The sequence below is a fragment of the Epinephelus lanceolatus genome, chromosome 12 (assembly GCF_041903045.1).
Source record: "Epinephelus lanceolatus isolate andai-2023 chromosome 12, ASM4190304v1, whole genome shotgun sequence".
In the NCBI taxonomy this organism is placed as follows: domain Eukaryota; kingdom Metazoa; phylum Chordata; class Actinopteri; order Perciformes; family Serranidae; genus Epinephelus; species Epinephelus lanceolatus.
In genome coordinates this window covers 16421743-16435658 of record NC_135745.1, presented here as the reverse complement: position 1 = coordinate 16435658, position 13916 = coordinate 16421743, and the positions used below count along the sequence as shown (strand labels likewise).

The 13916-nt window shown below is 39.6% G+C and overlaps 1 protein-coding gene across 2 annotated transcripts in view; it reads right to left on the bottom strand.

The window, feature by feature from the left end:
- glis1a (GLIS family zinc finger 1a) overlaps positions 1-13155 on the bottom strand; it is a 59419-nt gene extending 46264 nt beyond the window's left edge. The window contains exon 1 of one of the 2 annotated variants that reach the window (XM_078173030.1): positions 13028-13155. The gene's annotated coding sequence lies outside the window, so the exon portion shown is untranslated. The remainder of the gene's footprint in view (positions 1-13027) is intronic. The other variant, XM_033650172.2, reaches the window with a different exon arrangement.
- Positions 13156-13916: the final 761 nt, after the last annotated feature.

The following is a 13916-nucleotide window of genomic DNA, read 5'->3' as shown; positions in this document are numbered from 1 at the left end:
TTTTGAGAGGTAATATGGGTCAAAGTAAACTCAGTGGGAGCAGGTGAATAACACAGTCTCATTGTTGCACAAAATAAGAATGTGTTATTGGATTAGAATTCATGCATGTCATCTGAGCGAGAGTCTTGAGTTGCTGTTAACTTTAAACACAGTGATCCTCCCGGGGCTTAAAACCCCAAATAGCACTTTTTTTAAAAAAAAAAAAGTGAAATCAACTGTGACTCTGAGCGAGCAGTAGAGTTTGGTCTCATTGTTTATTTTTACTGGATGTTCTTTCTTCAGTATTACACGTATCTTCATTTTCCATTTTCTATAAACTAGTTAGGAGGTTTCATCAGATATTTCTTCACTGTTTAAATGTGAGTGCATGTTAACACGTACAGACGGAGAGGGAAGAAGAACATTTACTCAGCTACAGCACTTGAGTACAATTTTGAGGTACTTTACTTGAGTATTAACATTCTACGCTTCTTTATACTTCAAGTGTTTCAGAGGGAAATGCTGTTGCCTTTACTTTGTTTATTTTGCTACCACATGCCTTAGATGTGTTCCTGATTTACACTAAACATACAAAACATAAGACTCATGAAATATGATGCATTGCTATAAATGACTCAACAGTATATAAAGTGGTTAAAACTGGCTTCACCTTTACCAACTACAACAGTATAATGCTGCGAATACATTATTGCATCAGAAAAATAATACAATAATATATTTCAAAAAACAATAAAACAGTCATAGGAGCCATTTTCTGTGTAATAGGTGCTGTTATTTTAAAATGTTGACTTTTACTTTTAGTATTTAAATAGTACAGAGCCCCGAAAAGTTCATGATGGTAATTTTGCATTTCAAGAGCAGTCAGGGTGTTGGTTTAGTCCAGTAATTTACACTGCCAGTGAAGACACTGCAAATACTACAGAAAGAAGAGATGTTTCTTATTATATGTATTAATTACGCATCTATTGTTCAAGGCCATGCTCCCAACAGTACTACAAATCCACTGGCTGTGAGCACAGCTGCAGCAGCTCTGCCTGGCTGTGGTGGTTGAAGCTGTGGCTCTGGATGTGGTTATTGCTCGGACTGGCTGCAGCTGTGGTTGAATCTATGGTGGTGTGGATATGGCTTCAGTAGCTGTATTATGACAACTGCTCATACTGCTCTAATTAAGACCACCGAACCTGAACCTTGGTGTTTTATACTGACACGTCGCAGTGTTTCCCAGCTGCGTATGAACCATTGAACCTGGGTGTTTTTCGCTGACCTGTCCCTGCTTTTCCAGGTTTTGTCACCAAAATATGATATTTTTCTAACCATAACCCAGTGATCTTTGTGCCTAAACTTAACCACACCTTCCCCATAGTGTTGTTGAGAAACATAAAGTTTCAATGTATCTACAGAACGTAAAATAGGAGCATGTTTAAGGCAGTTTGGTTGCTTTAATACAGCGGGCACAACCATGTCAATTCACTGCACGCACACAGCCTCTGCATGTAGTTAGTGTTTGATGCTTTATAAACTAATGTGCCACAGTCTATTCATTCCAACCAAAACACAGCCAGCACGACAGCTACAATCAAAGTGACAACACCAGCTAAAGCTATTTCATCTCATGGCTATCATCATGATCACAGCTACAGTCCGTCAGATTCAAACTCCGCAGCTGCCAGTTATGTACATAATAAATAATACTATACTGGTGCCAATTGGTGGATTTTGCTCCCTTTGGGTAGCTATTTGTTTCTCTCTGTTTTCAGTCTTTATGCTAATCTAAGCTAACTGGATGGCTCTTGTGTCATATTAACTGCATAGAAATGAAAGTGGTATCAATTCTATCAGCTAAATATCTGCAAGCATATCAGCTTATTTTCCAAAATGTCAGACTTTTCTTGTAAGTTTTAAGTTCTTGTAAACTAGTGTTTTTACATTGTTGAAACGAAGGATCTGACAACTTGCTCCACCACTGGTGTGTAGTAAATACAAGCATGAGAGTGTTGGTGCAGGAAATAACATATGAGTGCAGGAAATGTGTATATGTTTCAGTTATTTTCCTATGGTTAGTATTAACCTCTCATCATTCTGTCTTACAAACAAGTGAGTTTTTGTCTCATTATTTCTAAAGTCAAGTCAAATGGCAGGTGTGGATCTCTCCCTCTTCCTCCATCAGTGCTTACCTATCCCTCCGTGGTCTCCTCCTGGCAAACCTAAACATTTACAAGCAGGTGTGGATCTGTGAGAAACTTTGACTGTGTGCAGATGGCAGGAAATTCCAGTGAAATGACAGTGGTTCGGTCCAAACCACAAGACAGTGTGAGCAGAGCCCGTGAACCATATACAGCGAGGCCAGCAGCAGCAGCAGCAGGAGCGCCTATGGACTCCACTTGGACTCCCCGGCCTGCCAGCGTCTTGAAATAGGAGCAGCTTCGCAAGACGTCTGCTAAAACTCTTCTGCAATGGACTGAGTCTGGTGCGGTGGGTACTGACTGACTCCAACGTGTCTTTCAAAACAAATTTTGGGTGGTATTTGGTCTGTGAAACCTTGTGAAAATAGATTATGTTTTGCATCTAGTGGGTTTTTTTATAGAGCTACATTTAGTGAAACATCAGTATTTCTGCCAATAGATCAGGCAGGACTATATCAAGCAAGACTTTCCAGCACTTCAAGCAGTACCATTTGATGTCATGGGAGAATAAATTTTACACAACTAGCTGACAGAGATGTAGTAGTGTGGGGAGTAGTGGAGCTAAGTACCTTAAAGACTGGAATTAAAGTTTGTTTTTATACGTAATTTTGAATTTTTACATTATTAGATTGATGAGTCAATTACTGCTGCTGGCTGAAGAAACAGTTTTAAAAGACTGCTACAACTCTGTTGCCCCCTGATACAATTGCTAGACCGCCCACGGTTCCCCCAGGGAAAAATAATTAGAGGCTAATATTACTGACTTTAAGAGGCTGTAGCGCACTCATTTTTTAAGAAAGCACAAAGGTTGTGGTATCTTGTGAAACTAGACAACCTAAGGCGGGCATGTCCAAAGTCTGGTCCTCCCAATCGTGGTCCAAGGACTGATTTTAAACAGCCCGCGGCTGTTCAAAATAAACTACATGCAGCCCACCACGCAATACTGGTTAATCAAACAAGACCACTTTGCATTTTTTTCCATTCACCTCACGATGGCGGGACTATCATACAGTTCATAGACATGCACCAAGATGGATAAACTAATGTGTTTTCATAAACAGATGGCAAACAGGCTAACAAACAGTTACCTAACAGCCATTATTTCACGCAAGGTAGCAGACACGGCCACAGCAAAGAAGCAAGTCGACAGCCAGGGCTGCTGCTTTCAGGAGCGATGGAAAGTTGAATACTTTTCACTGAAAGATGAAACGGTTGCATTTTTTTCAATCGATTTTTTTAAAATAACATGTATGATGTGAGAAGCAGCTGGCCCCCAGGTATTTTTTGTGCCCCCAATTCAAAAAGTTTGGACGACCCTGATGTATGGCATCCATTGGCACCAGTGCTGTATGTACCATAACAGCATAGCTTGTGGGAAAGGGGGGTAAGTAATGCCCCAGATGTAGGCAAATTTTGGCTAGGTAACAACTGGCATGGCTATTTTAAGTCTTTTTCTGGAAAAAGGCAACCAGCCTAACTGAAAAAACAATGTAAGGCCTAACACAGGTATTCACAGGCATACCACAATACAACAGGATTGTTATGTAACTGAAGAAGGTTATCTGTAGCAGTAATAGTCTATACACATAAGGTAATTAGTAATATTAATTATTATTACTGTAACATAAGAAGCTAGTATATCGGAGTACAATGCCTCATGGCCCAATTGTTGAAAAACGCGTGCTAAAGTGCCCTCTTGGGAGCCAAAATGCGCGCTAAAGTGCCCTCCTGGGACCCAAAACGCACGCTAAAGTGCCCTCCTGGGAGCCAAAACGCACGCTAAAGTGCCCTCCTGGGAGCCAAAATGCGCACTAAAGTGCCCTCCTGGGACTCAAGACGCACGCTAAAGTGCCCTGTTGGGAGCCAAAACGCACGCTAAAGTGCCCTCCTGGGAGCCAAAACGCATGCTAAAGTGCCCTCCTGGTTGGCAAAACACACTAAACTGCCCTCTTGGCTGGTTAAAACATGATAAACTGCCCTCTTGGGCGGTAAAAACGTGTGCTTAAGTGCCCTCCTGGTTGCCAAAACACAACTGCTCTCTTGGGTGAAGAAAACACACTAAACTCCAGAAGACTATTAGGACCAAGAAATACTATGAAACATTTCTGTTGCAATGACTTTTATGTTGGGCCCTTTTTTGATCTATATTGAGCCAGAACTATATCTCACAGAACCAGTTTGGATTATCTGGTGCAAATATGGTGTTAAAATGCACTAGAATACAGGAAATGGCATCTACTTAATTGAAAATTTTCTAGGGGAGGACCCCCAGACCCCTCCAGGGATTTATTTCCTTCATACATCCATGTCTCTGTGTGTTCTTCACAGTCCAACGTTGAATCTACACAGTTCTCATGCACACTGATCCTAACTACAAACTAACTTGAGTAGTCTGTCTAGTTAGTCTGTTTTAAGGCTATATAATGTGCCATTTGTATAACATATAAACATGTCTAAAGTGCCCTCGAAAACACGCAGAACTTAGTGCCCTCTTCAGTGGCGAGAATGTGCTGTATGTGCCCTTGTTTTTCTTTTCGCCCCTGCCCTTCAAAAAGTCTGTGCACGCCACTCTAATATGTGTGTTTGTTACAAACACTACTGATGACACTAATAACCACTACAAAAGCATGTGTTTACTTGATTTAGTTATTTGTTCATGCAAGACAATGACTGTATTAAAAGGAGGAGACGGCCCACTGGGGTTGCACATACATATGAGGCCCAGATTTTTGCACCAGACCACTGCCAACAGATAGCAATAGCTCTCTAAAAAGGGACAGTTAAAGTCTTGGAGTCATATTTCAAATACATTTGGGATTAGAGGAGAGGGAATGAAGCTGAGAGAGTGTGGTTAAAAAAAAAGGCTTATTAAGTTAGGCCAGAATGAATTAATACTGTAAACACAATTGATCCAGGTTGTAACTTTACAACATGTATTCCTGCCAAAACAACAGTTTAATATCAATGAAAACTCCAATTTTAGCTCATATTTAACATTTCTCCCTGTGTTTCCAGCAGCACCTCTGAATCCCTTGAATCCTCTTTTGTGCTAAACTTTTGAAATGTAAATTCATATTTCCTCTGGGAGCGGATGAAATGAGGAAAGCTATGTGTACGTCTGCTTCACCGATTCTGCGAGGCATCATTAATCTTGACAGATCTCTTTAATTTAACTGCTCTATTTGTTATGCTTGTATGTTAGTTCTAGGTAGCTCCCAATAATAATATTTAAACTTTATTGTAACAACTCCCTCTACACGGTCCACTCTTTACACTAACTCATGCAAAACAGTACATCATGTTGCTACTGGCTGTGACTACGTGCTCTGTAACACATATATTTTTAATTTGACATCATAATATTCTCATTTTTTAAGACTATTACTCTTTGAGTTTATTTACCAATATGTGTGCTGCAATATAGTTTGCTGGTGCTGCACTGATTTAATCAAACTCTCTGCTCTCATGCTGTTGTGCTGCTGCAACTCTGACCTCCCACTGCAGACCTCATGGGAAATAAACTAATTAGCTTTATTGTGTTATCCTTATAAAAGCCTTGTGTCTTCATCTCCAAGTTGTAAACTTTTCAAGAACAAAAAACAACATAGTGGAGCATTTAGCTGTTAAAGAGACAGATATTTCCCTCAGGAGCTGGTGGAAAGAGGACCAGAGCTAAAAAGAGAGTGAATATTGGACTAGATTTATCCGGTGGCCAGAAACAAAACTCCGATCGAATGCTATCTGCAAGTCTGCATCTGTGTCTGCTGGATGTGTAGGCAACGGTTTGTTAACAAATTTGGCATATCACTTTTTTTAAGGTAATGTCAGATAATGTGTTTTCAGCTGGTTCAGTCGTCCCCAAAAGTCTATTGATACTGCTTCAAAATGTCAAAGACTTTAGCTACAAGGCTTCTACAGTAATATGACACACAGTATGGCTGAGTTAACCACTACCTGACCAATAATCAGGCAAGCAGTTACTCAAATAACGTTAATGTTTCTACCTACACTTTCAGCTTGGCCCACTTATACACACAGTGGCGTTCTGAGGTGTAAAGAAATCATGTGGCAACACAGATCAAAAGTCAGAAAACTATAAAACTGTACAATATGACACAATGCACTAATTGACATTTCCCACATAGTTAATAATAAGGCTGAGCACATACCTGTACTCCTGCCCCATTTGTGAATTTGTGTTTCCTAGGATAGCGAAGAAATGACCGACCCTACTCTCCCTGTGATTGGCAACTGCTCGCTGCCTTCATTGTTTGGATTGGTTAGGTTTAGGCATGAGGAGTGAGACTGGTTAGGGTAAGAATGTCAGGGTAAGCTAGTCAAATGCAGAGTAAAGCAGGGTGAGGCAAGTCATTCCTTCGCTATACCAGGAAATGCAAATTTACGCCCTGTTTGTATTCGCTCTCAGTCTGGGTGGCTAACATGTTTGTCCAATTTAAGCATGTTGCCTGCTGCTTTCATGGTTGGTAATTATGTTTCATGTCCTGAAAGCTTGTACTTGACCCTTGGCAACATATTTCACTTCCCAGATAACACACGGGACGTTTCTCTGACAAGCTAGCAGTTAGCTGTTTTGTCCTGGAGAATGACTCCATGTCAAATCTGATCATTCTTTTTTACCAGACATGTGGTTTATTGAGCTGGTTAATCTTAGGTTTTTCTACAAAAGGCAGAGTTTCACATTTATGCTGTTAAAATAACCTGCGTCATCATATAAACTGCAGTGACGATCTTCTTTAAAAGAAATACCAACATCCGGCGACTATGAGCCAGTGACGACAACAGGCAAACACCCAATCGCACTGCAGTGGGGCAACAAGTAATCAACTTTGGGCATGTGTGTTTTTGTTTTCCCACTCCGAGCACTTGACATCGTGCAGCAATTGGCGGCCTCTCGAGCCAAGCCATTTAAAACACCATTTAAAAACTAAACATATTATTTCTGCTGCCAGCAGGGGGTCTTTTTTTCGCCACTTGCCCCAAATTTCCTGCAGCCTCTCTGTTGACAATATAGTCCCTTTCCCGCTGGACAAAAAAACCCCACTAACTTCTGGCTTTTGTATTTGATGGGAGAGGTTGCAATCAGTGGTCATGGGTATTTATCAGCCCTAGCTTTGATCATCTCAAATCGACAGTAATGGAAATATGATACCAAGATGAACACCCTAATTTTTGCCCCTTTTTTGGCATGGCGCAATGATGTGCCGCCACAAAATTCTGTCCATTGCTGTCCAAGCAGCACTCGGACAGTGTTCCAAACTAGTTGACACCTAGTTTGAAAGAAAGACTGAATAAGTAGCGGACATTAAAAATAAAGTAACCACTGTGACATTTTCACTGGTGTCCATGCTTTCTTTCTTACTGTTTACCTGCTTGTGGTGTTTGGCATACTCGTCAATTGGCAATGAGAAATTAGTCTATTGTCTATTTTTAGAGGGGTTTTTTGCACTTAAAAAACCTGCATTACAGTATACACGCTCATTTTGTTGCGAAAATGGTATACTGTATTAACACACATTCAAATTCTTCTTGTTTGTTTGATTTTCTAACTTATTTTTATATGATGTTTGTATTTACTGCTAAATTTGCAGTTAAAATGACACCAAGTAACTTTTGCTGAACATACTGAGGAGGTTTAAGGTCTTTTAAAGTATTTTCATACTAACGTTTTACTGCTAATGTTTGTACTTTTAAATTTAGGACTTAACTTGTAATGTAATGTATTGCTACTTTATTTAAAGGATCTGAATACTTTCTCCCTCACCTTCCAACAAAGCATTCAACCAGAAAGAAGAAGGGTTTGACTGCAACTAAATATGGAATCAAACCAAAGAGACTAGAAACATACACACACATACATCTTTAATGCATTTGTTTTCTATTCAAGTATTGTGAGAATAACCCCAAGCAAGAATCTGGAGTTTATAATCATCATGTAGAGATAAACTACCCTCCATGTATTAACTGGAACGTTTATAATCCCAGTAATTCACTGGACTGTGCTAAGAAGAAAAGTTCTGCGACTTGAAATAATTTCCCAAGTAAACATGATTTAAAAAGACATTGGCCTGCAGTTAATACACACCAGAAACAATGTTGAAACAGTTACCTCTGATACTTGCAGCGGGTCGTATTACCCAGCTGTGTCACCCTTGGGTGTTGCAAAAGAGCACGCACCTCCAAGCCAGGAATAATATTTCTGAACCAAACCAAAATGAGCTCTGCTTGTAGGGCAATCACTGTTAATGTCCATGAAAGGTATGTAGGGACCAGGCAGCTGAGAAAAACAAGTGACGAACCATTTCATCAGTATGCCATGAACACAGGCAGCGCTGTCATAAAACAGCAGTTGAGCTAGCATGAGATCGGATGTGACAAATTCAGACTCCAGGCTGTTTTTTTCATGGCAACAAATATTTATGTAAGAGAAAGCAAATTTGTTTCTTGCCTAACACTAATAAGTCCCATATGATCGGAGTTTCTCAGCGACTTTGAACCCTTAATTAAATAGATTAGGTCATCTTGTTCCATGTAATGTAAACATAAGTATTAAAGGGGCATTAGTAAGTAAGCTGTGACTTTAAATGACCTCTGTTGGCCACCAGAGGGAATTGCAGTAATAAGTTCATCCAAATATTACTCAGATTTTAATCAAATTTACTAAAAGTCAACATAAGAAATTTTGCCTCAACAGGTGTTTCCATCAGCTGGTTTTATGCAAGTAGAGGAGGGTGTAACAACATTACATATCAAAATAAAATAAAGACCTGCAGTAACTCCAACTTTCCCTACTTTAAGAACACAACTGGCTTCTTCTACATGTGATGTTTTTAATTTACTGCCATTTGTGTTTGTTAGTTTTGGGGCTCACTGGATAAGGGAATAGTTTGAACAAAGAGATCGACACCACTGTGATATCTGTGAACGTAGTGTTGAGCTAGAGGAGGTGATTAGTTTAGCATAGCTTCACATAAAGACCAGAAACAGCTATATACTGGCTCTGTCCGTAGTTCAAAAATACACCCACCAACACCTTTAAAGCTTTGTATCTCCTTATCCACACGGAAATAGACAGCTGTGGAGGAGGTACTCAGATCCTTTACTTACGTAAAAGTAGAAACATTGAAAAATCTAAATATACTAAACTAAAAGTAAAAGTCCTGAATTCAAAATGTTAATAAAGTAAAAGTACATAAGTTTTATCAGCAAAATGTACTTAAAGTATCAAAGGTAAAAGCACTATGCAGAATGGCTCCTTTAAAAGTGTTATATTATTACAAAATGTTAATTATCCTGTTTTTATCGTGAACAAACACATGTAAGAGCATTTACTTTTACGTGAAAAGTAACTACTGACTATAAGTGTCAGATAAACTTAGTGGAGTTAAGTGTAATATTTGCCTCTGAGATGTAGTAGAGGTATAAAGTAGCATAAAATGGAGATACTCAAGTAAAGTACAAGTACCTCAGAAGTGTACTAAGGAACAATACAAGGTACTTAGTTACTTTCCGTCACTGGAAATAGAAATGTAAAAGTAAAATTTAGGGTTTTACAGTCTGTAACTAATTATTGAAGAACAAAAATGCAAAGTGACCTCCTGGTTTTTGGCATTTACACTGACATTGCCAGGCAGCCAATTGAGAGGTTGAACAGAAGTGCCATTGGACCAAGCAGCAACCTGAAAAATTAAGCCCACACGTAAGTACCAAAAACTGCCATTGCTTGAGTGGCCACTTGAGGCTGGCTCCAGAAGCCTGTCAATCTCTAGACCCCCAGCCTGGTATAAAAACAATTTTGGTCTCTATAGATTATTTCATCCTTTATGACAACTGTATGGGGGTGATTTTTTATATTACTCACCCATTTAGATTTTATTAAGGCTTAAAGTTACGCGTAGTTAAGGGCGGGCCGCTGTGAGAGACAGGCTCTCTGCCGATATTGTCCTCAGCTTCCCAGTCAAATCCATCCCTCGCTCCTGCACAGCTCCAAACTCTCGTCCAAATACGATCACTTCTGGCTCCAAAAAAACAAGACTACAACGGATAAAGTGCCAAACTCGAAGTTTTAAAACAGGAGTCCACAAACCAAAGGGTGACGTGATGGTGGCTACGTCCATTAATTTTTACAGTCTATGAGTTGGACGCTGTTTGTCAGGACATAACCGCATGTTGTTAACATAGTACCACATATTGTCATTTTTACATTTCTGTTTGTGTGCAGATTAAACTACAGACCATCACCATCTTGAGATAAGATCACACCAGCCGCAATGCCGATCCAAGGCTGAAAATGTGGGCCGGGGTGTAAAGTCGAGGGAAGCAACAGCCCCTTCCCTTCTTCCTATTGCCTCTACTTACAGTGGCTTGCTCATACCACACCCATCTTTCGACCCGACTTTCATTGTGATCTCAACTACACACCTGTAAAGTTTTGTGATTGCATTCTGCACGGTTGCAACGCTATCCTGCTGATAAAATCTGTCCACAGAAAGACAGACAGACGTTTATATAAACACCTGCCAAAGTAATCCAAACTGATTCTGTGGTAGTTCCTACAGTAGGTGTCTCCAGGACCAGATTTTGCCATGATGACACACACACCAACTCACAAGGTGAGAACAATACCAGCCCTGCTGTCGTGGCTGGTGCTAACAAGATATGTGTTAATAAGAAAGCTTTCGTAGAGGTGTGCAGACGGAGCCAGACTCACTGTTTCCCCCTGTTACCAGTCTTTATGTTAAGATAAGCCAACCATCTGCTGGCCATACTGGCTAGAAATAAGAGTGGTGTAAAGCCTCTCTCAACTCTCAGCAAAAAAGACAATAAGCCTGTTCCCCAAGCTGTTGAATTGTTCCTTTATGTGGAATCTTATGTTGTCAAAAATAAAGCAAGGAAGGAAAGAAGTAGTGTTTGCATCCCCATCAACCTTTCTGTATTGATACGTTAACTTATTCCACCTCAGCCAAGTATGAAAACACTTTTGTACTAATATCTAGGTGTTTTTCTCTGATTCCTCGTGTCACAGCAAAGATTTGGGCCATTAATGGTCCAGTTATGGATCCAACACATACAGACACTGAGGGAAGAGGCAATAAATCAGGATCCTAAATACAGTAGTGCTCATTTGGCAAAATGATCTTCACTGACGATCCACTTACAGCTTTTTCCGGAGTTGTCACAGTTCATTCGCTGATGAGGATTGTGGGGTTAAATGCTCCAGAAAGCGCTTGTACAGTAAGTGGACCTTGAGTTAAGATTATTTTTTCCAAATGATTATTTCCAAGATCAGGAACAGTTTTAACTCAAGATCAACTTACTCGCTTGTTTGGGAGCATTTGACCTCATCGCGCAGTCTCTTCAGCAAATTCAAAGAATGTTTCCAAGGTCAAGGATAAACCGCCAAGCTGGACAAAAGTGTTCACTGACAATGTGTCCTCATCTCACCCTTTGTTGGTTTTTTGTTAGTTTTTTGGCCACATATATACGCACAGGCAAGTGGACTAATTTCATTTAGTCTAAATGAATGACTAAGTAATCTAGAACCTCACAACTCTCTTATAGAATCAATGGACCCTGTTTTAGGGGTTCATACTTCACTTGTAATCATTTTGAAACTGTTGCTTACATTTTATAAAGTCAGCATAGGAAAACAATTCACTAAAAATGAAATGCTTTTGTTATTCTCTTCCCCTGGTGTGAAATTGAAATCGAACATACACTGCCAGGGCAAACATATTTTTAGGGGGGCGAGACAAATCTTGGCTCACTGCTGTCTCTCACTCGTAGCACCCATCTATGCTCCATCTGAGTGCTTGAACAAACAATCTGAGCATCTGGTGAAATAATCGCTTAGTATTGATCAACAACCTGATCAGCCCCTCAAAAGGCATATTAGTAAGTAAGTAATACTGTGCTGTCTGCAACAGTACAAATGTTGTTTATTACCCCTTTAATTGCCACATATATAAGATTAAATGAGGTAAATGATGAAATTAACTGTGACTCAGTACTCACTGCACACACCTCTGCGCAATGGGAGCACTGGCAGAGGCCTGCGAGTATAAACCATGATTCCCCAGCACAAGCTCCATGTCAGTGATACCATGAGACTAATGATTAAAACAAGCCTTCTCATCTGTTTGGCTTCCAGAAAGCCAGATTTCCACCCCCTGCGCAGCACTTTTCATTCCAGCAACATTACATAAATCAGTGCGCTGCAGAGGAGTGGAAAGGAAGAGTCCCATAAGTAATAAGAGGGAAAAAATATCACATTTGGGTAAGAGTTCACTACAGTATAGAGTGGCATGTCTATTAATTGCCCCTCTCAAATCCTTGTTGCACAATCAAAACAAGTTCTTGTGTAATCCCTGATACAGAGGTACAATTAGACCTGATAATAACATTTCTTGAAAAACACTGAAGAACTTTTTTCCCTGTATTTGGGGATGTTTTTCCTCATTTATCATAAACTCTTGACATGTTAGTGGCTGTAAGCTGTTGCAAATCCACCAAACAATGGTTGTGCCAGCTGGAGTCACGCTGAATGTTTACAGATAGCTGCCAACATTTACAGTGATGTATACTTCTTAATGCTTATTATTTTTTTCCACCATGCTCATTTTCAAAAGAGAAAAGGCAGATGTTGAGGTGGTCAAACTGTACAGTAAAAACACTGAGTCCGCATTAAAATCCATAACACAACATAAATAATGTGCTAACGTCTTCATTGCCACAAAAAGTCTCTATGACAACACGGTTACTACAACATTAAACGTTTAAAACACATTTTAAGTACAGTAGGGTAACGTGGTGAAGGCTGTTCTTACCGTTGTGCGTCCAGTCATAGTTCACAGCTTGTTAGTAGGTCTTTGCCTCGCGCTGGCTGCACGCGGATTGTGCTTCCCACTGTCACAGCAGCGCTCTCTGCTCCGCGAGCTCACTGGCTGCATCTGCTTTGCTACGCGCGCTCACGCACGCACGCACAGGGAAATATTTTTTTTAGATTTAATGAACAGAACATGTGAAACAGCTAATTAAATTCACTCTGAATATCTGTGTTAGTTTACAGCGCATTTATAAATACAAAATTACCGAATCACATGTATGTATTTTTAATCTGTTTCTACAGGGACTCACTATGTATCTGCTGGGCTCAGTAAAGGGTTAATGGTCGTATTATCCCTACCTGTTGGTATTACTATCACCTGTGGCTTATCCCAATACTTTCATTAACTTTTTAAAGGGTTAAGTAACTATACTGAACCAAAAAATGTAAGCAATTTACTAATGCTTAATACATAATTAAATGCTACATAGATCAGTTATAAGCCATTAACAGTAGTTGAGGATGTACTCAGATCTTGAAGATATACTAAAAGCAGCAATATCACAGTGTAAAAATACTCTGTTACAAGTAAAACTCTTTTCAATTTTTCAGTAAGTAAAAGTGCAAAAGTGAGGACATCACACTTAAAGTACCAAAAGTAAAGCTATTCATTATACAGAATGACCAATTTCTGGATAATATAAATGTTGTAACTGGATTCTAATTATTGACGCCTTCATGTATTGCTTTAATGTTGCAGTTGTTCTGCTCTCTATACTTTGCTGGGTAGTTTGTGAATTTTCCACTGGAAATCAATAAAGTTGTGTCTTATACTGTAATATTACACCATAATTTATTTATTGATTATATTTTGTACCTGCTAAGCAAGT